Genomic DNA, 26,685 nt, shown 5'->3' on the forward strand with positions numbered 1-26,685 from the left:
CTCAGGCCCAGGGCAGGGCTCTTCTCTGGATGCCACGGGGTCGATTGCAAAGGACCAGGCTGCCCCATGCAGGGAGCAGGTGCGTGCCGGGGCTGCCAGGGGCCCTGCCTGCCTGTTCCCAGCCCAGCCCCAGCTGGGGCCAGCCCTGCGCTGCAGCCCTGGGGCCGAGGCGCAAGGAGCCGGGCATTGCTGAGGGTGCTGCACCCTGACGGGCCCCGCCACCAGCTGCCGGCTGCCCTGGGCTGCCCCTCGCTCTCCCCAGCTCTGCCTGCTGCCAGCGCCGGGGGCACCACCACGGGGCTTGCCCCCTGCCCACAGCTGCCCTGACCCACGTCTGCAGCTGTACGTGGTGCCCACATCGCACAGCTGGGGCGGGGGTGGCAGGTCTCTCTGCTGGCAGCCTGGGACTGGGGGCAAAGCCAAGCCCATCCCTCGCTTGTGATCTTTGTCCCCAGGGAGAGCCAGTGCAGACGTGTGCTGCGCTGGAGAGTGTCCCCGGGGAGGTGACGGCCGACTGCAGAGCAGCACTGAGACCCGCGCGACAGCAACAGCAGCCGGTGGCTGCAGAGCAGCCCAGGGGAGCTGGTTCCCTCGACGGGCCCCAAAGCAGCCTTCCTCAGCCCCAGCATTTGGTGACATGTGGAGCAGCGCAGAGATGTCTCTCAGGCTTCCAGGCCTGAGGAGGCTTTCCTCCCCAGGGGCACTGTTAGAAATCCTGCTCCCAGGATTAAAGCACCCCTCCCCCCATGGATCCGAGGCTGTGTGTCCAGCCCCCTGGAGCTGGGTACAGGTGCCCTGAGCGGGCTCTCAGGGAGGATGGGGCCACCTGCCTGGTGGCTCTGACACAGAAATGATGAGCTGAAGTCCTGTGATGGTGGAGGGCTGGCTCAAAGCCTCCAAGTGCCTCAGCCTCTCTGCCCAGGAGCGTTTATCTCAGGCCCTTTTCCAGGGTGTGAAGACACATGCCGGTGTTGTCCCGGTGCCTCCATCTTGTTCTCACTTGTGAGGTCAGGGACCACCTGAAGGCCCTGGCGAAGATCTCGAGGGACTTTGTGTTCCATTTTGTGTTGCCTTAGGGCTACAATGTGCTGGGGTTTGGGGGTAACAAGGTTATGGTATGCCAGAGGTCAGGCGAGTTAGTGTCAAAGTGTGTTACTGTTATGGACAGAACCTGTGTTTGTTGGCCCTGCGTTCCTAGGGTTATGGCATTTTTATCTTATCTTGTGATCTGTGTGGTGGGTTTTTTTTGTGGAGAGTGCCTTTTTTCAGCTATTTTGCCTTTGTGGGGTTTGGATGTGGGCCTTTGGTTTGTGTATGATGTTTCTTCTGGTTGTTTTTCTGCTGTGCTGGTGGATGGTGGTGTTTTTTCTGTCTTGAAACCATCGTTACTGATCTAATATATCTCCTGCAGGTCAGGCAGTGTCACTTCTGGCGTGGTCTGACTCATTTCTGGTGAGTTGGTAGGTAGGTATGGAGGACTTGTAGTCCCTCCATGGAGAATGACTGCTAGAGGACTAACAGGCAGATCTGTGGAGGGGTGAGAGGACCGCTGGCCCATAAGTAGTGACTGTCAGAGGACTAAGTGTACTTAAACTAACGTGGGCTTCCAAATTCATGGTTATTTGTCCTGCCTTGTGGAAGAGCCATGGGAAGTCACCAGCCACACGGAAGGACAAGGGGGTTCCCAAGGCTACGTGGCTTCTTGGGTTTTGCTTTTGAGTAAGAAAGTCTTATCTCTACATGAGTGCAACTGTGGACAGTCAATTTTGCTAACTTTAGAAAGCAGGGAGTAGCACTTTTGTGCTGTGCCTCACATGGCTGCCCGGGCAGGGTGAGAAACAGCAAGAGAATTCCTGCCTGGCACCTTCTCCAGGGGGGCAGTGCTGCACTTTGCCGAGGTGAGCTCTGGTTCTGCATGAGTGCAAAATGCTTGGGTCAAATTTCTTACCACAGACAGCGGGGAGCAGAACTTTAGTGCTGACTCACGTGGCTGCGAGGGCAGGGTGAGAAGCAGCCAGAGAATTCCTTCCTGGCACCTTCTCCAGGGGAGCACTGCTGCACTTTGCCGAGGTGAGCTCTGGTTCTGTATGAATGCAAAATGCTTGGGTGAAATTTCTTACCACTGAAAGCGGGGAGCAGAACTTTTGTGCTGTGCCTCACATGGCTGCCAGGGCAGGGTGAGAAGCAGCAAGAGAATTCCTTCCTGGCACCTTCTCCAGGGGAGCAGCGCTGCGCTCTAAGGTAATTTTTTTTTGTTTCTGTGCATGATTGCCAATGAAAAGGGGTGAGTTTTCTCACCACAGAAAGCAGGGAGCAGCACTTTACTGCTGTGCCTCACATGGCTGCCAGGGCAGGGTGAGAAGCAGCCGGAGAATTCCTTCCTGGCACCTTCTCCAGGGGAGCACTGCTGCACTTTCCCAAGATATATTTTTTCTTTTGGCTCTGCAGGAGTGCAGAAACTTTGGTTCCATTTTCTCACCACAGAAAGCAGGGAGCAGAACTTTTGTGCTGTTCCTCACATGGCTGCAAGTGCAGGGTACAGAACAGCAAGAGAATTTTTTCCTGGTACCTTCTTTATGGGAGGAGTGCTGTACTTTCCCAAGGTGATTTTTTGGGCTTTTAACCATTGCAACTCTGAAGGATCAATTTTCTCACCTCAGAAAGCAGAGATCAGAACTTTTGTGCTGTGCCTCACATGGCTGCCAGGGCAGGGTGAGAAGCAGCAAGAGAATTCCTGCCTGGCACCTTCTCCAGGGGAGCAGCGCTGCGCTCTAAGGTGATTTTTTTTTGTTTCTGTGCATGATTGCCAATGAGAAGGGGTGAGTTTTCTCACCACAGAAAGCAGGGAGCAGAACTTTCCTGCTGTGCCTCACATGGCTGCCAGGGCAGGGTACAGAACAGCAAGAGAATTTTTTCCTGGCACCTTCTCCAGGGGGGCAGTGCTGCACATTCTCAAGATAGATTTTTTTCTTTTGGCTCTACAGGAGTGCAAAAACTTTGGTTCCATTTTCTCACCACAGAAAGCAGGGAGCAGCACTTTTCTGCTGTGCCTCACATGGCTGCCAGGGCAGGGTACAGAACAGCAAGAGAATTCCTGCCTGGAACCTTCTCCAGGGGGGAACAGTGCTGCACTTATGTCAAGGTCAGCTCTGGTTCTGCATGAGTGCAAAATTTTGGGGTCAGTTTTATCACCACGGAAAGCAGGGAGCAGAACTTTTGTGCTGTGCCTCACATGGCTGCCAGGGCAGGGTGAGAAGCAGCAAGAGAATTCCTGCCTGGCACCTTCTCCAGGGGGACAGTGCAGCACTTTGCCAAGGTGACTCTTTGGGGCTCTGCATGATTGCCAATGTATAGGCGTCCAATTTCTCACCACAGAGAGAAGGGTGCCGAACTTTTCTGCTGTGCCTGATGTGGCTGCAAGGACATGGTGAGAAGGTTCCAGGTAGGAATTCTCTTGCTGTTTCCCACCGTGCCCTGGCAGCCATGAGAGGAACAGCACAAAAGTTCTGCTCCGTGCATTCTCTTCTGAGAAATTTGACCTCTCGTACTTGGAATCATTCACAGAACAAAAAAATCACCTTGGGAAAGCGCAGCGCTGCTCCCCTGGAGAAGATGCTAGGAAGGAATTCTTTTGCTGCTTCTCACCGTGCTCTGGCAGCCATACGAGGTACAGCACAAAATTTCTGCTCCCTGCTTTCTGTGGTGAGAAAACAGACCCCTCACATTTGAAATCATGCAGAGCCAAAAAACCTCACCTCGGCAAAGTGCAGCACGGCTCCCCTGGAGAAGGTGCCAGGCAGGAATTCTCTTGCTGCTTCTCACCCTGCCCTGGCAGCCATGTGAGGCACAGCACAAAAGCACAGCAGTAGGTAGTAGTAGGTACTGGAGTAAAGGGAGCGTGGGGGAGGAGGCTGGAGCTTGGCACCCTGCTCTGGCACATCTGGGTTTCCTGAGACACGTCAGGAATTGTACCCCAGCCCTGGGTATATTTCCTCATTGCTTTTCTGAGGCGATGGTAGCTGTTGTGTCCTGGCGCAGCTGGTTCCCCTGCCCAGGTTTGGGGCGTTCATGCTCTGAACCCACAGTCGAGGTGCCCGAGCTGTCTGTGCCCTGAGCCTGGAGCAGAGGGGCAGTTGCAGTCTGTCCTTAATTTCGGGGGGGGGGGGGGGAGGGGGTAAAGGGCTCTCTGAGGTGGGGAAGATGGAGCTCCCCGTGCAGCAGCCAGGGGTGGTGGCTGGAGGTGGGCTGTGTTGCGGTTGCTGTTTTGTCCTGCCCCTGCAGGAGAATGTGGCTGCTTTCTTAGTTCTGCTGCTTTCCTCCTGATGCAGGAGGCTGGTCCCTGCAGGCTCCAGGGAAGCGGGGCTCTGGAAGTGCCTAACTCTGGGGCTGGAGGGTAGGGGAAGCTGCTGGACTGGTATGGGGGCATGCAGACTGGAAGCCCTCTGGAAATAACTGGTGTGGGCATGATGAGCAGGATTAGTTTCAAGTGAAGTGAAATTATAGTTAGAAAGTTGAAACAAATAATCCAGTTGCTCTCAAGACCCAGTAATAAAGCACTGATACCCAGATTAGTGTTGTATCATCCCCATTAGATTTCTCTCTTAACGAATAGTTACTTCTAGCTTTCAATCCGAGCTCCAGCTGCAGCATGCCCTTGTGTCCGTAGGACCGTGCTGTTCTCTCATGTTCCTGGCAAGGACAAAAGGAAATGGCAACCCTGTTGTTCCCTGAAACTATGAAGGGCCTGGTACCGTGAACATGCGCAATGCTGTGGCTGTTTCGGGAGTAATGAGCTGAAAGTATTGCCTTGTTTGCAGGATGTGGGTCAAACCTGAGGGGAAGGGAATGGTGGTCTTTGCACAGAATGGTGTCTAGCCGTGTACAGCAAGTCCACGTGAAGAAAAGTGATGCGGAACAGGAGGAAGCAGGAGGGGGTAGGATCTGTGATTTTTTACTTAATGTCAGGATGTAAAAGAATTTTAGGGTAGAGCTGGGTTTGAGGCCACTGGTCTTTCAAGTCCCAGAAAAAAAGAGGTGGGGACATCCATCTGTTCCTTGGTCCAGTTAGCCAGAAAGGGAGGGGAAATGATTTCTCGTCCAAAGTAGTGCTTAGTAAATGCTGTACATACTTACCTTTGACTTTTGTCGGTGCTTGAGACCCACTTTCTGGGGGTGTTTTCTTTCCCTTTCTTGCACACCCACTTTTTGAGAGACAGATGGGGAGGTTGTCAGCAGGCTGGTGATAGAAGAAGGATGGCCCAGGGACCTGTTAAGCCATGCTGCCTGCAGGATAAGGATGCTTGAGAGGAACTGCCATTAGGATAGCCTGAAGTGGCCGAGCTGTCACATCTGTTGTATTTATATTTGAGCTAATTGCTCATGCGACTTTAATGGTTTCATGCTTTTGTTTCTGCTGCTACAGCTTTTAATGCCTGTAGGGAGCCTAGAGTTTGGGTGTTAGTAAGTGAAAAATAAGGCCCTCATTCTCCATGGAGAAAGGCTCTTGGGCATGGTAATTTCATGCCTGGAAGGAGTCATATTTGCTGGATAATTTTTGTAACCTAACCAAATTAGCTTTGAGAAACCATAGTTGTTAATCAGAGTATTGAACTCTATGGTCCCTTAGTTAAAAACATCACCAACCTCCTTGCACAAAGGATGGGCGTTTGGTTTGCAAAGTAGGAGAGCGGTCTGATTTTGATGCTTGGGGCAGCAGCGATCCCTGGGTTTAAGGTTGTTCATAATACTCTGAGCACTTAGTAGGGTCAGGCACAAAGTCACATGGGGTCAGCTGTTTTTGCAAAATGAAGCAGTGAAGTGACATTTATCCTTTGTTCCCACCAAAAAACTTTTAAAGAGTAATAAAGGACAGTTTGGGTATTAATAGAGATTTGGATAATAATTCCAGCAAATAGTTGCAAAATACATGGAAGAGGGGGAGAAGATGAGAAGTGCCAGCAGTCTTTGATGTGTGTTTGTGGCTTGTGGGACTGCGCCCACAGCAAAGGGCTGTTTTGGAGTGTTTGTTCTGGGCTTTTACTTCTATCAGTCTTAACTCTGCCACTGAACTATGGTCTAGTTATGAGACAGGGTGGGGATGCCGGCTGCTCTCCAGTTATGAAGGATGCCACAGCCCGGAGACACAGCTGTCTCCTTTGGGTCTGCCATGGAAGGGGATGCTGGATTTTCCAAGTCCCGTTGCTGTTCCTTGCAGGTCAACTGAGGCATGGCCACCGGAAAGCCCCGCTGGTTCACGGGGTCCTCCAGGATGGCCACTAGATTCCCGAGCCAAGTGGTAGTGCCTCGTAGTCCGAAGCTAGCCAGAGGGACAGAGAAGCCCGCAACTGTAAGTACCTGCTGCGGCCAGGTAGGAGCTGTGTAAGGCTGGAAACTGCCCCCGCGTCCTTCCTCTACCTGCCCCTCCTGTTGTCTGGCAGCACTGTGAAGCTGGACACCACCTCCCCGTCTCTCTGCTGCCATGCTTCTGTCGGAGGTGGTGACCATGGTGCAGTAGGGGATGGACTGTGTGCTGCTTCAGGGGAAGTCCAGAGTTGTGTCTGGATGTGCCACTGGAGCCAGTTTAAATGAACGTACCGGGCATTGCACCGGAATAGCTGAAGCATGAGCGTGTGTTTCTTTCCGCCCGCTTTGTGTGGGCAGTAACGTTTTGTCACGTCGGGATGCTTGCCAGCGCTGCTCTGACCATACCTGCCCTCCAGGTAGCTGGGCATGTGGTGGGCTGCTCAAACTCTGCCTGAAGGTTTCGAAAGGTGTGGCTGGTCCCAGATGGAACAGGTTCCAAAACAGTTGTTCTGTCCCGTATCCCGTGTGGAGCACAGATCCAGCGCTGCAGACAGCAGCGGAGCCAGGGCAATTCCTCCTCCCCATCCTCAGACGGCCCTTTTGCGGACCAGAGCTCACCTGGCTGAAGATGACCTGGTGCTGAAGCTCTGTCGAGGAGATACCTTTGCATACTGCTGTGGAGGAGTCTCGGAGGCCCAAACAGAGAAAACAAGTGCTAATTAAAAAGAGATAACTAAAACTTGGAGCCATTCCTCTCCACCTCAGTCTTGGCACAACACTGATTTTCTGCTTTCCTGACTCACCCAGCAGTGACATCTGCACATGTGTGGTGGTTGTGAGCGTTGTGCAAGGATGGAGTTAAGGGATTTCTGATGACTCCTCCCAACCTTTTTCAAAGGTCACTGGCTCACTCCAGCCAAACTGGAAAGGAAACAAATGCCCGAAGAGCAAAATCCCCCAACATGTCACATCAAATCACGAAGGAGAAGCTAACGGGACAAAGCTACTTGTTTGGAGCATGTGTATTGCGCTATCATTACTTTACTAATGGTAAATATTTCAACAGGTAATTATGGGACTTCCAGGACTATCCTAGCGGCTATGATCACAAATTATTCATCGGTGGCTCTTGAAGAAGAAAAGCCTTTCTGAATAAAGGCAGTTCTGTAGCTCTTGCTGGTGTTTTGCATTTCAGCTGACTCCCTCTGCCCTCCTGAAGGAGACGTCTCTTACCACCAGGCAGAGGCTGGCCAACACTCGGGAGATGCGGCGACCCCAGATTATCCAGATTCTAGACATGAGCGAAGCGTCCCATCATAAGGTAGCCTTTTCTTGCCCTTTTCCTTGCTGTTTGATGTGACATTTGAAGAGAGCGCGTGCTTGTGACAGGCTTGCCTCCAGCTTATCTAAATGCCTTGGTGACTAAGTCCTGTTGTTGTTTCAAACTGCTGCCGGTGTGGAGTTCCTTCTGCTGGGGGAAAGGTAAAACATTTTTCCCCAGTGAGACGTCGAAGTCCTGACCTGCACTAAGCCCATATAAACAACCTCTGTTGAAGTTGGTGGCTTTTGCTGGAGATGAGCTACTGTGGCTAAAGCATGCTACTGGGGGAAGGCTGGGGCGGGCCACAAGGATGCAAGCTTGCAATTTCCCACCTTCCTGCTGAAATAGCCAGCCCTTGGTTGGGTGTAGTCTCTGTCAAACGCTTGGGGTCATAGGATGCCCTCAGTGGTGGCTGTGTTGGTCTTTGAGGGCTGAGGGCCTACGGTAACTACTCAAGGTGTAGCTAAAGCAATTGCATGAATGCTTTGGGTTGGAACATCGAGTGGGACCCATACAGGGTGTTAGATTTTTCAGGCTGCCAGGTACACAGGGGAATGGCCCTGGGCAGAGGGCAGTGGGTGTGCTTTATCTGGATCAATGTTTATTTACACGTGTGTTTAAAGCTGCTTTTCTTACAGATCGGCTTAGTATAACACACGTTCCAAAGGGGTAGATGACTGAGGTAGGCTGTTGAGTGGAAAACTGCCAGCGAGAGACCTGTAGCAAATTGGTTAAGGATTGCCCTAGACAGCGCGTGAGGTTGGGAACGCCTCGGACGAGCACACACAGAACTGGCCGTGTGCTGTGGCCGCTGGCTTCAGCACGACCCTGACTGCTGTGGAGAAGCAGGAGACGTGCCTGTGTCTTGTGGGTGTGAAGAGTTCAGCTGGAAGGGGGGAGGCAGAGCAGGGAGGAGTTTTCTCAAAGTAACGCCCGGGCGCTGTAAGCATTTGCTGTTTCTGTATGTTTTCAGACCTGCTTCTGTAGTGGTATTAAATAAAATGGCAATAATAGAATATAATGAAGCATCCACTTAAAGCTCGTGGGAAAAGGAGATGCCAAGTCCACCCTTACTCAGATTGCCCAGTGATGCTGGGAAAGTACCTGGAACTTACCACCTCATCTGTCGCTTTCTTAACGGCGGTGTTCCTTTCTGGCCTGTCTTCTCTTCTTCCTGGTTTCTGGGCTGTGTGTCAAAAAAGCGATTTGAGGATGTGTTGGGCTTGGTCTCTGTGTCTCAAAGTAAAGATGATCCCCAAATTGTTTCCCATGGGGTCTCCTGTAAATTCTTGGCTTTCCCTTGCTCCACGAGTGCTTACAGCTCTTGCAGTGAGTGCTCTGGAGCTGTGTGACCGTGTTAGCCCAGGGCTCTGCCGGAGGTAAGTGCTGCCTTGCCTGTTGGAGAAGGAGACCTGGAGAAACGCCTGCCAAAAGAGCTGCTCGCTTGAGCCTGCTCGGTGTGGCCCAGAAACTTTTGGTCTGCTCAGAACACAGGTGGGTGAGCTGCTGTTCCCCTAGCGTGAGCTGGGCAGGCGTACTCACCAAGGGACTGTCCTTCGCTGGAGGCCGGTGTTGTATTCTCTCACCGATGAGTCTTTCTCCCCGCGGCTGAAACTCTCTGCTCTCTTTTGCATCTCCAGTTCTCGGCAGTTGCCCCGGAACAGAGCTTCTTCCAGCCTTTCCCATCAGAGGTGGTATTTCAGAGCTACGTCCCCGATGAGGTCTATGAAGTGCCACTGATTCTGAGGAACGTGGACAAGGTAAGTGCTGGGACGTGGAAGTTTAACCCTGTGCTGGAACTGGAGAGCAGTGTCATCCGCGCGGTGCACAGCGTAGCCAGTCGCCTGCTGCAGCACAGCGCATCCAGAATAAAACGTCTCACCGCCTTTATTTTGCAAGACGGTGGAAATCTTCCCATGCTGAGGTTTCTCCCCCTGGTTTTGGCTGTGTGTTGGTAGTACCTCGCTGGAAGGAGCTTTTCTAGTCAGGACCTTTCCCCGTGGAAGCCCTGCACGGCTGGGAATGTTGGGGGCTGTACAGTTCTTCCCTGCCCTCGTGCTTTCCCTCGAGTGTGCACCGCGTCCTGGTGGCTCCGTGGTTAATCTCAGTTTCCACAGGGCACCTCTGCCTCTGGGTGAGCTGCACAGAGAGCTGAACGGGCTGTCAGAGCTCGGGGTGGGGTCTTCTCCACTTTATGCTGGAGTAAGTTATAATTAGCGGTAACAGCGCTTCAGGAAAGGTGTTTTGAAACAGCAGTGGAAGCAGGCTGATTTAGCATCAGCAGCGGGAGGCCTTTAGGTGCCCCTTCAGGCTCCTGCTAAGCTTAGTTGGGTTCTGCTCAGGTTTTCCTGAGACAACGTGATGCTCTGCTTCCCCTTTGGAGAGCCACAGCATGTTCGGAGTAAAGTGCCCTCAAAGGTCTCCACCTTTACTTGAAAAAAAAACGATCATTTTGAGACTTCCCAAGAAAGTTGAGAATGGAAAAGTCGAAAAATGTCAGCGGTTTTGTTCCACTGTCAAGAGGGAAATTGGGACCTTTTGAACTTCAGCTGGGGAAACGTTTGCTGGAATGAGGCATGTGCCAAGGGCAAGCTGGTGGGAAAAGGCAGGAGGGAGGAAAGGAGCTGAGCTCGGTGTTCTCTCCCTGCGCGCTTTCCTACACGCAAGGGTTTCTCTTGATACGCAGCAGTAAGTGCACGGGCAGTAGAGACAGGTGAGAAGGAGGGGTGTAATTAAGGATACTCATCTGTAATAGAGAGGAAGAGGTATGCGTGAGGGCAGGGTGGGATGGGAAGATGGAAGTGTGCACAAGAGACGGTGAATTCGCCTCCTTTCCAAATGTCCCTGTTGGGGAGGACAAACAGGTGGGCAACAAAAAAAAAGCTGTCGAGGCATATTGCAGGTGGAAGAACAGCAAGAGAAGTCCAAGTATCTCCTGAGATAACAGGTTGTGACAGGGATATGGGTGAAAATGGAAGACCCTTTGGCAAGGAAGGATGCAGGTGTGCTCCCTCAGTTATTCCGGGAGAGTACTGCACCATTCCTGGTCTGGCATTTAACTTGGGAACATTGCTAAGATGCAGCATGGGCGCCTGCACCCGGGGGATGCCACTGGTGTGATCTGCGCTGAGTTTTGGGCAGTCTTTGCTGTAGGTATCCTCGTCCCTGATTAAAATGTGCCTCGGTTTCTCTCTTCCTACTCTCTGCTTCATTCCCACTGAGTCTTTGGCTTCACCTGCTCCATTATCCATGCAGCACTTAAAAATGTTTATCTTTGCCAAGTACCAGCCAACAGGCAAACAGTTAATTTGCTCTATTCGTGCTTCCTCAAGTGGAAAAGATCATCTGCATTAACATTTCTGCCATTCCCAGTAAAAGATAATAAACTTGTACTGTGTAAAGCTGCACCTTGGGATTTACGTGCCCTGTGAAGGGGGAGGCAATGTGTGAACTGTGTTTTTTTTCCCAAAACAATGTAGTTTTGAAGCTAGTAAGAGCTCAACCATTGGAGAGCATGGGTGTAAAAGTAAGATAAGCTCCAGGAAAATCTTTGGTATGTTTTAAATACAGAAAGACGGACAGGATAATCCTGCGAGGGTGTTATACTCTAAATTGGTTGGCTTTTGGCGATGTCCTGGAGAAAAGCAACGTTGTGCTCTGTCTCAAGTTTTTCGTGCCAGTTTCCCCCATTCCTCTGAATCATACTGAGTTACACTGCATGGTAGCCTGAAGTTGTCTGCCCCATAAAAATCCAGCTGACAGCAAAATATATTCCGCATAGAGGCTCTGTAATCATGCAACTACAGAAGTGCTGTACTATATACTTCCTGCTCTTACCCGTGTTGTAAAATTGCTTTTCTATCTTCAGGCTGTTCCTCAGCACCCTCAGATGTTCTGGGTGGCTTTTGCTGAAGGTCTGAGCCACACGTGTTCCTCTTCCAAGGGACATGGTGACCAAAATGCTTGTCTGCACTGTGAAGTTGGCTCCTGGAACTCGCTGCCCCCGGACATTGCTGGGTTCCAAGGGCCTTTGGAGAGTTCAGGACTGCCTTGGCCGTGGGTTACCAGGCTCGGGTGGGTGGTGCAGAATGAGCCTCCATTTTTTCCAAGCCTCATGTGGGGTTGTTGTTGATCCGTGAAGCTGCCCACCAGTCCAAATCACCTGCTTCAGACTTTGAGATTTGGCGCTCAGGGGTTGCTGTCTGTGTGCTAGCAAAATGCCTGTGTGCCGTCTGTGTGCTGGTGGTGCCCCAGAGGTCAGAACCGTGCAGCAGGGTGCCTGCAGGGACTGCTGGGGGTGGGCAGGGGTCCCCGGGGATCTGGCTTGCCTGCGCTGGCAGCTGCCTGGCTGCAGTCACAGGCAGCAGGAGCCTCCGGAGAGCAGAGGTTGGCTTTTAATAATGAAACCACCACCAGCCAGTGCCAGTCATGTATCTCGGGGCAGAAAATGCCTTTGAAGCCCCTAGTTGATAGGCACAGCCTGGGGGGTCGCCTGGCTTTCCATCACTGTGCCAGGTTGCTGGCTCTCATCCTCTGCATCAGCCTTTCCTTGTAGCCTATTGTGCTTCTCCCTTGCTTCTTTCCAGCTCCCTTTGGATTTTCCCAGCCATCTCTCTGTTTCTGGGGTTGTCTCTTTGTCTTCCTGTGTCTCCTCCTTTTGCTCTTCATTTGCTGCTTTTATTCCCAGTAAGGCCACAGTATCTGTGGTCCCCTCTTGCTGGTCTGCCTACATGGCTGTAGCACCGCAGCTAGACTGCCCCGCTCAAACCCAGCACGTTAAAGTGGATTTCTTCCTTCCCCCAGGATTAACACGTACTGTTTGGCCTTCAGATAATACATGCCCCTTCTAGGGGCATGTCTGCCTGGATGCGTACGGGCAGAAGCCAGCAGATTCTCTGGGCTTATTGAATACACGGGTGACTTGATTCAGATATTATACCTCCGTGCTGCTGGTGTCTTCCCTGCTTGGCGCTTCCTTCATCGCCCTGCTGCCTCTGGCCTCGAGCTGTTTTGCCCAGGCAGAAGGGATTAATGTTCACTCTTATGTGTTACGTGCATGTACCTCCAGAGCTAAAAGTGCTTTGCGAAGGTGGTGTCACCAGGTCTCTTCTCCTCCTGTTTCCACAAGCTGCAAGATCGTACTTCCCTCTCTTTTCTGCAGGTTCCTGGGCTGGTGAAGGTCATCTTGGAGAGCTCACCTTATTTCAAGCTGATCAGCCACCATGCTGTGTGCCGCAAGGTACTGCCTGGCATGCTTGCGACTTTCCGCATCGTTTTCTCCCCTGATGAGAACAAGGTGAGACTGGAGGTCCCGAGAGATGTGTGCCTTCAGTGGGAGGTGAACCTGCGGGGCTGGGTTCAGAACAGGGCATCTGCTGTGGGTTTTGAGGCGCTGTCCTGGTTTCAGTGGCATTGCACTGGATCTACAGCTGGGGGAAACTTTTCCTGTGGTGAAGATGATGCTGTCATAGGCTGGAGGCTCTTCTATGCTTCAGACTGTGATTATCCTTCGGTGCTGGAACGTTTAATGCCATGTCTGTTGGCTTCAGGGATAAGAGTGCACTGTGTGGTGGGGTGGCCTCTCATGGTGTTGGTTTCTAGTATCTGACCATTGCTGCATAATTAGGGGTTTGCTCTGATAATTATAAATACAAAAGCCTGTTTGCATAAATACAAACGTGTTGTTTGTTGGACCCAAAGCTGAGCCTGATCAGAGTGAGGACCACCACCTTTGAAAACTGGAGCCGCTTCTTGAATGCGTATCGTGTTGGCCGCAGTAGTGAGACGGCAGAACGCTCTGTCTGAAGCCGGCACTTTTCTTGCACACCGGTTATAGCCCATGCCGTGCTGCGAGGTTTGCTCTAGGCTGTGGTCAGGCAGCCTGCAGCTGGTCACATCCTGGCTGGCAGCACCATGCGATGCCACCGCAGCAGGGACTGACGAGCTGTGCGTTCCCTCCCTGTGCTTTCCTGGGCGTTTTCAGGGGAAGGTGCACGTGGGACAGTAGGGAAACGGCAGGGAGGGGTGCTGATAAGGTGTTTAGCCATCGCACCTCTCTACTCGATGTTAGGGGCTTAATTATGATGGAAAACGCTAGGGGAATGGCTAGATCCCGAGAGCTTTCCCCTTTCCCATCTGGCAACCAGTTCCCTGCCTCAGCCTGGGCTGGAGCGAAGGTGATGCTTTTTCATACCCTCTGTGTTCCAGCCTTGCCGCTGTGCTGCCCCTGAGGATACTTGCCCACCTGTGCTCCAGCTGTGATTCTAGGGGAGAAGATGCGCTGTGCTCGTGGCAGGGAGCCAGCCTGGCACAGACACGCTGAGCTCCAGATGTCTTTAACCAGCAGGAGGCTGGTGTGCTGCAGAGGCATCTGGAGCGCACACAGGAATGAAGGGGCAGGTAGAATCTGCAGGCAGCGTGTTAGCCTGGAGCCTTTGGGCAGTCACGCTGGTGTGGCTGTGCCTGCGTGCATGGGGCTGTGGTTGCTGTGTCAGCTGGCACCTATTCCCTGCCCCGTGTGCCATGCTTTTGCTCAGAGGTTGGAGCATCGGTGCTGTGGCCCTGGCAAGTCTGGCACTGTGCCGTGATGTGAAGGGGCGGCGGTGTTACCTGGAGGCTTCTTAACGCCAAAGGGTTTGGTACCTGGCATGGAAGGGAGGAAGCCCTGCAGGGGAACACAGACAGGCAGGCTGACTCTTTGCACCAGCACTCTGCTGCCTCTTGGCACAGTTCTTTGCGTGACTTTGTGGGTGATGCAAGGTGAGGGGGTCGCTCTGAGCCAGCTGGTGTTTCTGCACCAGGCCAGAGGTGCAGGCTCTCTTTGGGCACAGCTATTCTCTCATCTTCCGTTTGCTGCTTACACTTAGTTTAACACCCTGTCCTATCCTCAAACAGCATGGCTGTGGCAAACTAGAGAGGAGATGCCCTGTGGTGCCTGGCTCCCCATGCTTGTGAAATGATCGGTTGCTTTGGGGAGGGACTGAGAAATTGTTTTACGTCATTCGTATGGAAGGTTAAAATGATGTTGGCCTAGGGCAGTTCTCCATACTGCCCAAGTGACATAAGAGCTTAATCTCACCGAGATGGGCTTTGCAGGGGACGCTGCTTCCTTTAAAATGTGATTTATTAGTATTCATGAGCATTCATTTTTGGGATGGAAGTAAATCGGTTCCCATGAAGGGCAAAGAGCCGCTCTTCAACTACAGAGAAGCAGCAGAGCAACACATGAACATCACCCCGAATAGAAGTAGGGTGAGAGAACCCCCAGGAGCACTCATGTCCAGTACTTTGTCCCTTGTCTTGCCCTTGAACTGGTGAGTGTGTGGCATTAGGGAGCTGTGCCAGCGAGGTCCTCTGCACAGCTTGAGCGACACCCTGGCGGTTTCTGCCGACCTGGGTTTTGTGCTCCTTGCAGGGCACTGGCAGAGGCATGTGGGCTGCTTGGTGAGGAGCACATGAGGACTCTACAGCAGAACCAGAACGTTGTACAAATCGGACTTTTTGTCTCATACTTGGTGGAGTGTGAGTCAGCAAAGTCCCGCAGTGCTGTCGCTCAGCTAGAAATGCATCAGTAGCATGGTCAGGATGTGCAGAGCACCTTGAAAAGCCCTTAGCCAAGAGGCAGGCTTTGGGAGATGGTTCTGTAAAGCCACCTGTGTTGGGCTTGCAGTTGCTTGCCTGCAGAGTATCTGTGTGTTAGTTGTGGAAGGCTCAGGAGTGCTACCTTTGAATAACCCCTACGTCTCTGATACTGCATGATCCACAGGGACTGTGGGTAACCCAGTGAAGTGGGGTCCGGACCTTCCTGATGAGGAGCTGGTTTGTGTCATTCTCTTGCTTTGAATCTGTTCTTCCCTGGAGTAAGTCTGACTTCAGTGAAGTCAGTCCTGATTGAAAGGAGTAAAATTGTGCCTCGGCCCTAAGTAATAGGGCCATGTGAGTTGTTAGTGGCTGAAATGCCACGTAGCCCTTTCTTGGAAAATGAGCAGTTTCCTACTGTCTCGCAGTCATTTGGGAATGTGCCACGTGCTCGGACTGTCAGAAAAGGAATAGCTGGTGTGCCTTTTGGTTTATTGGCACTTGTGTTATAAATGAACTGCTAATTTTTCTGCTGGGCAACATTTCCAGTTTGTTACTCTTGCTGCTTCTGATTTGCACGTTTCTGTTTTATGGCTCCAGTTGTACAGCGTGGGTGTTCTCGTGCCAGCCCCTGTTCCCGTGCGTTCTTGCATTATGGTCTGACGGCCTCTGCTGAATTGGGAACCATTGTGGCACTGACTGGCCGATAAACAACAGACAGAAATACTTCCATTTGTGCGTCCTTCAGGCTTATTAATAGTTTATTGTAAAGGAAGAAGGAAGTAAGAAGCACATAAAAACATAGCACAGCTTATTCTGTGTTGTCCTCTTGCTCTTTCCACTGTAGCAGCGCACTGTTTTCAGGCAATGCAAGTTCAGTCTGTGAGGTTTGTGAAATTCATTGCTGATGCTCAGTGGAGACTGAATTAATGCACATTGATTACTCTGAAATATGACAGGACAGTGAGTTATTGCGTTACTGAAATGAAGTCCTTTAAAATTCAGCCCAGCCCTGTTAGATGTTTTGTTGTGCACAGAAGCTATTCCAAGAATACTTTTAAGATGACTCTTGTGAGGAGGAAAGGGGCGGAAGACCAAGGCAAATGGCGCGGCGCCACAGGAACCTGAAGCCAAGTGACTCATTTCAAAGACTCCTGCGAACCAGCGGCTGAGGGGGGCAGGCGCAGGGGCACCCCCTCTGCTGCGAACGGATCTTCATCCTCTGGTCTCTCCTCTGTTGTCACGGCCCTTATTTTCCAGCCTTTCTGATATCAGGGTTTCAGCGGGAGCTTTCCCTGCTTGGCTTGCCGTGTTACCTCATGCTACAAGGATCTTTTCTTTGCAAGTTGGCTGCTGCAAGGGCTTCAGTGAAGCATTTGGGATAGGTTATGCAGGGAAACTGACATCTGAGTTTGGGGTTCTGGGCAGTTAGGGTTGATATTGCTGTGACAGTAATTACTGTTAGCCTGAGTTTACAAAGAGCCTGAAACAACACCCAAGACGAGCAGCTGCTTCAGTCTCAGTGGGTGCCAGTTCAGGTGCCAGTGGTGATACCTGGAAGGCCAGAGCTTGTAATTTACTGCTTGTCACAGGGGAGCACGAGAAGGGGAACCATCGTACAACTGTCTGTATCTTCCTTGAAACTGAGGGGAGTTGTATGCAGGATGGAGTCGTATTTTCATGAAAACCTATAGCCTGAAGCTGTGTCTAAACACAGCAAACTTTAACGCATAGATGGGATGCAACCCCTCTGTCATCCAGGCACGTTTATTTAGAAACCTGGTCTTAAACAGTCTGCTAAGGGTTTGCAGTTGCAAAGTAGAACAACATTTTGCACTGGTCTCAACTGTGCCCCTAGGCTGCAAGCGAGTGCGTAGCAGAGTTAGTGCCCTGGTAACACGAGGCAGTGCTGCAGTAGAGACTTTGCAACCTGTGGCCCCCAAGGGAGGGCAATTCAGCTTTCAGAAGCTTAAGGGACCGTAGGTTCACAGTGGCACAAACAGCCAGCTTCTGCCTAGCACCCCTCTTGCCTTGGGTTTCCCCCTGTTTGGGCTGATGCTGCATTCAGCTTGGTGCAAGGTCCCACTTTGGTGGGGGTGGTAGAGCGTGGCTGAAGGGTCAGCCCGCTCTGAAGTGCTGAGTCAAGCCTTGCACGGGATGCCATGTCCCACGGTGTCCCTGGAGAGGGGGCTTGTAGCATAATGTGCATCTGCATGAATGGCGAGAGGCATCTTTCTCTCTCAAGGTCGTGGTTGTCTCTGTGAAACCAAATCCTTGCGGCTTTAGCCTTGCCCTCGGGTCCCTGGAGAAATCCCTTGTGCATTGCTGTGCAGGTGGTCCCAGCGCCCCTCAGCAGCAACGGAGCTGGGAAGGCTGCCTGTGCTTGCTTTTGGGGGGTATTTATTTCTTGGGCTCTTAATTGCATTGCTGTTGATCCATTTGCTCCTTAGCAATGACAACGCCTTGACAATTACTTCCTTTTACTTCCTTCAAGTAGCTCCAGTTGTTGAAGTTCCTTTTTTCTTTATCCTCCTGCTGATCTGAACTTGCATCCTCCTCTGCCTACCTGGCACCTGAAAGAGGGAGCTAAGTAAATATGGCATGCCAAGACTTAATAAGGCAGGTAGCTTTCAGCTGGCTTTGCAATGCCTTTGTTACAGTAGTGTGGCCAAAAGAACAACAACAACAAAAGCAAATAACATTCTTCATTTGCTAATGAGTTTCTGAGGACCGAAACAGTGCAGGACGTGAAGTAGCCAGATAACAGGTGCTTTAAATTCATATGGGCTGCCCATAGCTTTTATTTTAGAAGGCTTAGGCTGCAAGATTGAGTACAAAATTGCCAATTCAGAACGACTTGCTGAAGATGAAACGCTTTCCTGAAATGCGGTATTAAATCATGCAGGTTGCTTGCTGCAGTTCCCTTCCTAGTATTTTACCTTCCAAATAGGGAAAGCAAAAGCCCTTCTGCAGTTTCTAGGGTGAATATTTGAGATGTCTAGAAAAAGAGATTATTCCTTTTTGTCTTGGATGGGGCAGCATCTGTATTGACAAGCTTAAACCCCAGCTGAGCAGGTGGTAGGCGAGGTGCTGGGTGGTGGGTGAGGCGCTGGCTGTCAGTGCTTGCGTTAGAGCAATAGGTACGTGTCTGTGCCTGGGCTGGCTGCCTTAGGGCCCTTCCAGGAGGGGGTGGGGACGGGAGCAGGAAATCCCAGCTGTGGGGGAGTCTGGATCGGTTCTGCTGAAGGGAGTTTGCTGCTGTATGCAATTCCTAAACCATTACAATCCTAAAGCACTTGCTGCTTCAACAGTGATAAAAATATCAAATTAATTAAAAGCACTGAGGAAAAAATCAGGGCAGCCAGTGAGTGACGAGAAGCAGAGTTTTTATCAGCTCATCAATAAGAGCACTGCTGGGCGTGATGGCTCCTGGCCCTATGGCAGCAGATTTACCACTGATTTCAGTGGGGGCAAGGTGATAGTTCCAGCGCAGCGATGCCACGCCATACATCTGGAGACTGCTCTGCTCATCTCTACAGTAACATGATTTTGGTAATTTGATTTGCCTTCCTGCTGCTAAACGCCAGACAGCCGGGGCACGGGGGGGATTGCCTGGCTCTGTTCTGCAGAAGGCAGTGGCTGGGACTGCACAGCCGGCTTTGCTCTGGCGGGGTGTCTGAGTGTCCCCCGTGTGCAGCTCCCGATGCCGCCTGCCTGGGGTGGGTGTGCTAACCAGGCACCCCGTCACTTACTCCTCTAGAACAGACCTTACAGAGGGGTGTGATTAAGGCATCAGCCAGAGCTGTCTCCTGTGTCCCCTGAGGCTGGGGTGAGATGTAAAGGGAAACGGAGTTCAGACACAGGAAGAACTAACACCCTTTAACTCTAGCGCAGAGCTGGCGTAGGCTGCTGAGGGCAGGGGTGGAACTGTTAGCGCTTTTAGGTACTTGTGAAACCTCTCGCAAAAACAGTTTGGGTCTGGAGCTGAGCCAGCTCTGGTGTGGGGAGGTGGATCAGGTGGCTTTTGAAGGGTGCGTGTCCCCAGCCTTGGCCCTGTAACGCTGTGAGAAGGGGCAGGAAATACAGCCGTACCCTACACTGCCCTGACGCTGCCGCAGTTACCGTGCCCAGCTTGTGAAGTATTTCACCAAAGACTGACCGTTGACTATGCATGTGGTGAAGTCCTTTTGAAAGTGTACCTGAGCATCCCCTGCCAAGCTTCAACGAGGTCGCCGCGTTGCTGGCACTGGAGTTAGTGCTGTGGCACAGCTGGGTTCTCAGTGGTGCTTCCAATAGTCTGCAGTGGCGATCGAAGCAGGTTGCGTTAGTGCTGTGATCCCTTGCATGAAGAGACTGTTCTGGTGTCTCAGAATCAAAGCATCAGATAATTGTGGTGCTGCCAGCTTGCTGCAAAAGCAGGTGAGTCAATGGGGTTGTTTCTTCTTTGCAAGTTAACGACCCTGTGCAAGTCATGCTACTGGAATGAAAGCTCATGAAGGTAAAAAGTACTGTTGCGTTACGGAATGATACTGCTACAGTCATAGAAAACAGGAGTTTTCCTTCTGCCGTGGGGAAAGTACTAAAAACATTGTGCTGAGATTGTTTCTTTCCCTGCAGGTTTATTTCCACGAGCTCATCTGCATCACAGAAAGGGAGAAGTTTGTTGTGCCTCTCCGAGCTATAGGTGCCCGAGCTATCCTGGACTTCCCCGACCAGGTGAATTTCTCAGCCTGTCCAGTCAAGTACAGCACCCAGAAAACACTGCTGGTTCGCAACATCGGTAACGGGGCGGCCCGCTACTGCATCAGCACTCAGAGGTAGGGAGCTCATCTCTTTTTGCGCAAAACACTGTTGTGTGATAGTATAGTTGGTAAACAGCGACAAAAAGGAGCCAGAGCATGTGAGCTGCCGTACTGCTGCCGTGGCTGGAAATGGGCAGGGCACGTGGGGTTTGCTGTTGATTATAGTGTTTGAAGCATGGCGCAGCCTCTGCTAAAACTCTGCAAGCTGCAGAGTGGAGTTTTATAGTGCAACGGTGTCTTCAGTGCACAGTCGCGCAAGACTGATTCTGTTAGATGGAACGAGCAAATGTAGGAAGGCAGCTGGACTGCCCTTGGGCTGTATAAGATCCTGCGTGGCAGACGACAGCTCGAGGAGCTCAGCTCCTGAAGACCAAAGGCAGTGTTAAGAAATGGGCAAGCTCTGAGCTGGTGGAAGGGACATTTAAGAATTTATCGTCAGCTTTACCAGCAGTTTGTCTATAGTAGCAAGTGCAATCAGAGATGATAGATCAAAGCAACTGGTATTGAGACCCTGACAAAAACCCTGTGGGGTCCAGAACCTGGTTTTCCAGTAGGTTTGATCCGGTCCCTGGGATCCAATATTCTTCATTAGAATGAGCTCTTAAGCGGAGATGAGCTGGCAGCGGCTACAAACCTGCACTTTAGCCCCAAAGCAGAATGCCAATGGGCGCACAGGCAAAAGGTGCAGCAAATACCTGGTGTGTGGGTTGGGAGCCTTTTCTAGAGCTTTGTCTCTCTCAGATCTCCTGGAAAGTGCTCTAGCATGCTGTAGTAGCTACCAGCAACCTCCTTGATCTCCAGTACCTTCTGAAATGGTTATGTGGCCCTGTTGGCCAAATATACCCATTCCCTGGGAGGCCACAAGCACGTGGCATTTCGGCAGTCTCCTGGTCAAGCGCCTGATGCGTGCTGTGTCGTGGACAGCCTGTACTGTTCCTCTTGGTCTGAGAAGACAGTCAGTGGTTTTCCAGTTTGCTGAACTGGAGAGGGTAATGCGTTCTGGAAACTGCACCTGCAAGGAAACCACTTCAGCTGGCTGGTAGTTAGCTCCGAGTTGCTTGGTCCCAGAGGTTTTGGTGTAGGAGCTGAGGTCCAGAATGCAGCAAAGACCTGCTGTCTGCCTTAGTGCACCTGAGTTGCTTCGGTTTCTTCCCCAGGAAAACAGGGGTCAAGAGAAGGCTCTTTGCTCTTTCTCCTGGGAAATGCGAAGGTCCAAGAGGCTTCTACCAAAGCCTGGCAAGGCTGTTGAAGCAGGCTTCCAGGATGCTATTCAAGCAGGCTGCTTCTTTTCACTGTGGAAATACACAGGCAGGAACTTGTAAATCCCTGTACAGCTTCCCTCTGGGATTTCCAGATCTAGTCGTCACCACCAAAACAAGTACCCAGTCGTGCGTAGCATCTCTTGGCAATGCCCTTGCCAACTGTTCTATTGAGTGATACAGCGTATGTTGAATCCTGCTTGATACGGATTTTATGCTGAACTTCATCGATTGAATGTTTCAATCCTGATTTGCAACAAAGGGATGGGAAGCGTTACGAAAGCTTTATTTCAAACTACACAAGAAAGTACAATTCTGAATGACTGGATTGCATGTGCGCAGAGATCAAAAGCTGGTAAGATTTCCCATGTCAGCCAAAGGCATCAGTCATCTCTTCCATTTCGTTATGAACTTTTGAAAGCCAGTTTGAAATTTCAAGCTGATGATCTTTGAATATAAGCAGCGTTTTATTCTAATTAGGTCGCCCCCACGTTCATTCAGATTTCTTTTTAAACACTCTGAGGTTCCTGTCTTTTTGCTCTTTTTTTTTTTTTTTTTTTTGCTTTAAGTGTTCAGCAAAATGTCATAATGAATTCCTCATTGGGAACGTTCTTAAAGGTTGAGTTCCTCTAATGCCTGTCTGTCTACCATCTGCCTATATATATGCACAGATGTATAGGAAATAATATGAGAAATTTGGGGAACATGTGAAATGGAATTGGGCTGCTGGAGAAGATGAAATCATAGAATAACTTTGGAAGAGACCTCTGGAGATCATCTGAGCAAACACAGTGCTCAAAGCAAGACCGGTGTCAAAGTTTGATCAGGTGTGCACTCAACACGAAAAGTAAGACCAAGTGATACCAGCCTTCGTCTTTCCTTCTCAAGGCTGTGCAAAGCCATTTATCCCAGCATCTCCCTGTATGTGCTGTGCTCCAGCCCCTAAGCTCCTCTTCTGTAGAAAGGCTTTCGTGCCCACCAGCCTGTACTGCCAGGGATTCTTCCATCCCAAATACAGGTTTTTGCATTTTCCATCCCTCGGCTGCATGCGGTTCTGCTGTGTCCCCTGAATAGCAGCCCAGCCCTCCAGTATCTCGACTGTACTCCCCCAAGCTTGTATCCTCCACTCAAAATCTGAGTGCTGCCCACTCTTGACCAGGTCACCACGTCCCCTTGCAGCCTGGGAGCAGAACAACCACGTTCTCCCTGTGCGATGAGGCCATGGTGGGCCAGGAGTGGTTTTTCCAGCCAGTGCTGGGGACTGCACCGGGTGACAGTGGGTTCCCTGCTGCTTGTGCTGTGCCTGCCCCGACGTCCCAGGTGAGCTCAGTGGCTCCAGCAACCCCAGCAGAAAAGAACTGGCCTCCCGGCTGGCATGACAAGTTGGCTGGAGAGTCACACCAATACACTGCTCCACAGGCGATTAGGTCATTAGCTGTTAATTGTCTTTGAACAACTCTACTTACAGAGGCTTTCATGGGAGAGACCGCTTTCCTCCTCATGTCAGGGGATTAATTTCCCTGCGTTAGAGGCTGTGACCAAGGCTGCATCATTATTAATGACAGGGGAAGTTTTTCGTTTAATGTCATGCATTCGTTTGAATGACTCCCGTAATGGTTGTTCAGCATCACAAACACTTAAACCTGTGCTTTGGACATTAATGCGTGATGTTTCCTGTCCTGGAGAGCTTAATGTGTAGATACGAGACGCAGTATTTAAGAGTTATGGCATAGGTGGTAGGAGTGCCAGCCTTACAGACTTAAATTCAGGACTGTTTTAGCTTCTTCCTAGTTAGTGGAGAACTGAAGCAGCTTTAGTGTGTGCTTAACTTCTGCTGAGTACGGATGTAGTGTTGTGTTAAAGCCAACATTAATATCACATAATAGTTTTGTGTGCCGCTATGTGTAAGCGTGCGTGCACGTGAGAGGGGGAGGAGGCTTAGTGGAGTAGAAGGGAATGAGAGATCAAAGTTTGTAGACCATCAGCTGGCCTCGGTGTCCTTTATTCTCTCTCTGCACAACTGAGACTTCTTAGTTGCTGCAACTTCTGTCATCTGGCGTGGGCGAATTCAGGCTCTTGCCCCTTTGCAAGGCAGCTGCAGGCGCCACAGTTTCCTAGTCCAATGTGCTGCTCCTGTCACTTCTCTCTGCCTCCTTTCTCAAGATTCCCTTCTCTATGGCATCAAGCGTAACCTACCAGCTTTCACCTTCAGTGCATTTTTCAGCCCATCTCCAATGCTAACCTTTCCTCTCGGTCAGTACTGCGAGCTCTGCTCTTGCAGCGGGTCACTTCATAAGGACATTCCTTGCCTCTTACAACTTTATCTAAGGACTTGTGTGGTGTATTTCACTCCACGGCAGAGCTCTCAAATGAATCCACGGGGCCAATTCAGCATCCTTCTGCTGTTGCTTGTTCAGAACTCTCCCTTGCCATGGGATCTACCAGAAAACATGGCCACGTTTTGACTCCTCTTTAATAAGGGCGGGGGGGCGCAGGGACCCTAACACCGAAGCACTGCCCATTATGCAGCTTGTCTTTGTGCCTGTCCTCCCCCTGCATGTCCATACCCAGCTCTTCACTGCATAGCGTAGTAATAACAAAAATAGTATAAATATAAAAAATCTCTTCCTGCCGTTCTCATTGTTAAGGCTGGATAGTGAGTTTCTTCTCCACGGCATTCACGGAGATAAATGTCATTCCAGTACATTTCAGTTGAAAATGGTGCCTGGAAGCAGCTCTCGGTGCAGCACTGCCTTTTCCTGACGTTACATTGTGCTGTGCTGTGCTATGGGTTAGAGAGGATCTGTCTGAGAAGGTCCATTTAGGAATGTCCCATCAGGCTCTGGAAGCTCAGGAAATGATCCTACATGGCGCAGTGCTAGGAGCCGCCTTGCATCCCTCCCTGCAGTACCATTATACTACATGGAGGTGTGGGATTGGAGAGTTACCATGGGGTGTACAGGGATGTGACAACAGAGCCTACGTGCAGGGAAAGAGGGAAAGAGAGAGCTTGTGAGATGCTGGCTCTGTGCAGGATTTTTTCAGTATGGAGATGGAGTCTTGGATGCTTTGACCTAACAGGCTGTCTTTACCGGAGTGGTTACAGTGCTTGACTTTGGCTTTTATACCATTACCAAAACATTAGGTATGCCAAGATTAGATGATCTTTGGGTTTTTCTCCTGCAATAGGTCTTAGTTGACAGACGAGGCAATTCAATCACCAGTAATTTTACTGTCGGTCTTGGGGTTGGAGGCAGCTTTTAATGAAATCAATTCTCACAAACTCAGATGATTTTATAATGCAAATTAAGGCACCAGTGGAGTAAAGGGGTTTTGGTTGTAGAAGAGAAACATACCATGGGACGAAGGATGTTGCAGCCTCGTTGCACGCTGCACTGACTAAACGTACGGTTGCAAGAGAAAAGGCAGCGCGGTTTCGGGAAAGCCTGAGCCACAGAACTGTCAGCGTTGTTCACTTGTCAGTTGGTTGCTAAATTGCCAGGAGTATTTTGCCCGTGGTGTCCTCATGGGATTTAACTTTTGCCCAGCTTTGTCAAGATGGGGAGCTGATGCCTGGTGAAAGCAAGCAAGATGTAAACACCAAGACAGATCACAATGAAATTGCTTACTAATCTGGTGTTGTTCCTTTTCTGAAGGGCAATTACGGGCAAGAGCTCAGCAGGTTCTGCTGGGAAGGTCTCCCTCAGATTGGTGCGGCTAGATGAGTTTATACAAGCTGGGGATTGCAAAGCACCGCTGGGAGATCTGGACCTGTGACAGTTTAGATGTTGTACAACAAAGCAAACGTACAAATGGACATAGTTAAAAAGCATGTCAGAAGAAGAGCTATTAATAAACCTCCAAACCTTATCTTTCCTGTTTTGTCAGGAGCAGTAGTTACTCATTACAAGGGTAGATCTAACAGGACAAGAATTACCATAAAGAACAGCTCACAATTAATGGCTAAAAGGCCAAAGTTTAGCCTGCCAGCTTCGTCTGTTGGCAGTGGTTTTCGTGTGGCTATTAGTGTGTCAGGGACGTTTCCTTAGCATCTCTTATCTGTAGGCTGCAGGGAACAGCTTAGTGATGTGGACTGAAGTTCGGAGTTCAGGTGAAGCATGGACCTTGCATCCCTCTGGGTCTTGGAGAACCAGGTCTACGTGAGGGTTACCAAGCTCCTGCTACAGCAGGAACCAAGTTGTCCTGTGGGTACAGCGTGGGGTGGGAGGCAGGAGGTGCGGTATCTGACTTGCGCTCAGTTTCTCAGTCCTGAGAATGAGTCCTGACCTCGGTGGGATCCTCTTCTCTGGTAATTTGAAGATACGAAGGTATCTACTTTCTCGGGCATCCCCTGAAGTCATCCTCAGGAGTGTCATTCCCATCCCAGCTATCTGAGGGCAGGGGTATGCAGACATGGGGACGGAGTAGGAAGGGGATGGGGTGGGAGGCAGGGCTGAAGTGTGGCCTTTAACCAGCAGCTTTTCTGTTCCAGCAATGTTTCTGGTAAAAATAATAAAATAAAAAGGGGGGGGGGGGGGGGCGATTTTTCTGTGCCTTTCCCACAGCAGGCAGTGATCCCAGCCAAGCACCAGCAGAGCCCTGCCCAGTATAACCAGGCACAACCCCCAGTGCAGGTGCAGGGCCATGCAGAGCAGCCCGGTTCTGAGGCTGGCGGCGCCTTGGCTTTCCTCCTCCCTCTCAAAAGTCTCAGGTCCAGCACGTGAACATTGCAGGCCCAATGCTTCCCCATTAGTCACTGGCGATGTTCTTGCTAGTCGTGATGGGAGCAGGTCAGGCCCCCAATTGCATCAGTGTCTCCTTAACGAGCAGGAACTCCAGCAATTTCATCAGCTGTCACTGCTTACATGAACGAAGCTCAGCTTGCGCATGGCTCCGATTTTTCTCATTATTTTTGTGGGCTGCATTCCCCAATCACTGAAAAACTCTGCAGACCATATTTTTAAGGTGACAAATTGACCAGCAGCAAAGCACTAAATGCAATAACTTTTGCTTTCCAAGTGAGGCTGTACAAGAGCCGCAAAGCCCAGCTGCTGTTGTGCAGAAACATGTTGCATCTGACTTTTCCCTGAGCATTAAAGGACTGAATTATGTCTGTCAGCTGAGAGCTGTTTCCCTGGTGACAAATCATAATTGCTCTTGTTAAATCTAAAGTACACCGACACGTTTTCATAATATTTCCCACACATTGCACAGAATTTCTCTAGTAGGCCAAGCAAACAGTTACCAAGCCTGGATTACAGCCCAGAGCCCCAGACTGCATTGCTTGTGAATACGCAGGAAACCTCCTGTTAAAGGTGCCTTGAAATGCTCCTGGTAATGGTGCTTCATTTAGCTAGAGATTTAATTGTTCAGGCTGTAAACGGGATACTCCTTTTGTGTCTTCTTTTCTTGTTTCTGTATC

The sequence above is a fragment of the Falco punctatus genome (assembly GCF_963210335.1).
Source record: "Falco punctatus genome assembly, contig: scaffold_27, whole genome shotgun sequence".
Lineage (NCBI taxonomy): Eukaryota > Metazoa > Chordata > Aves > Falconiformes > Falconidae > Falco > Falco punctatus.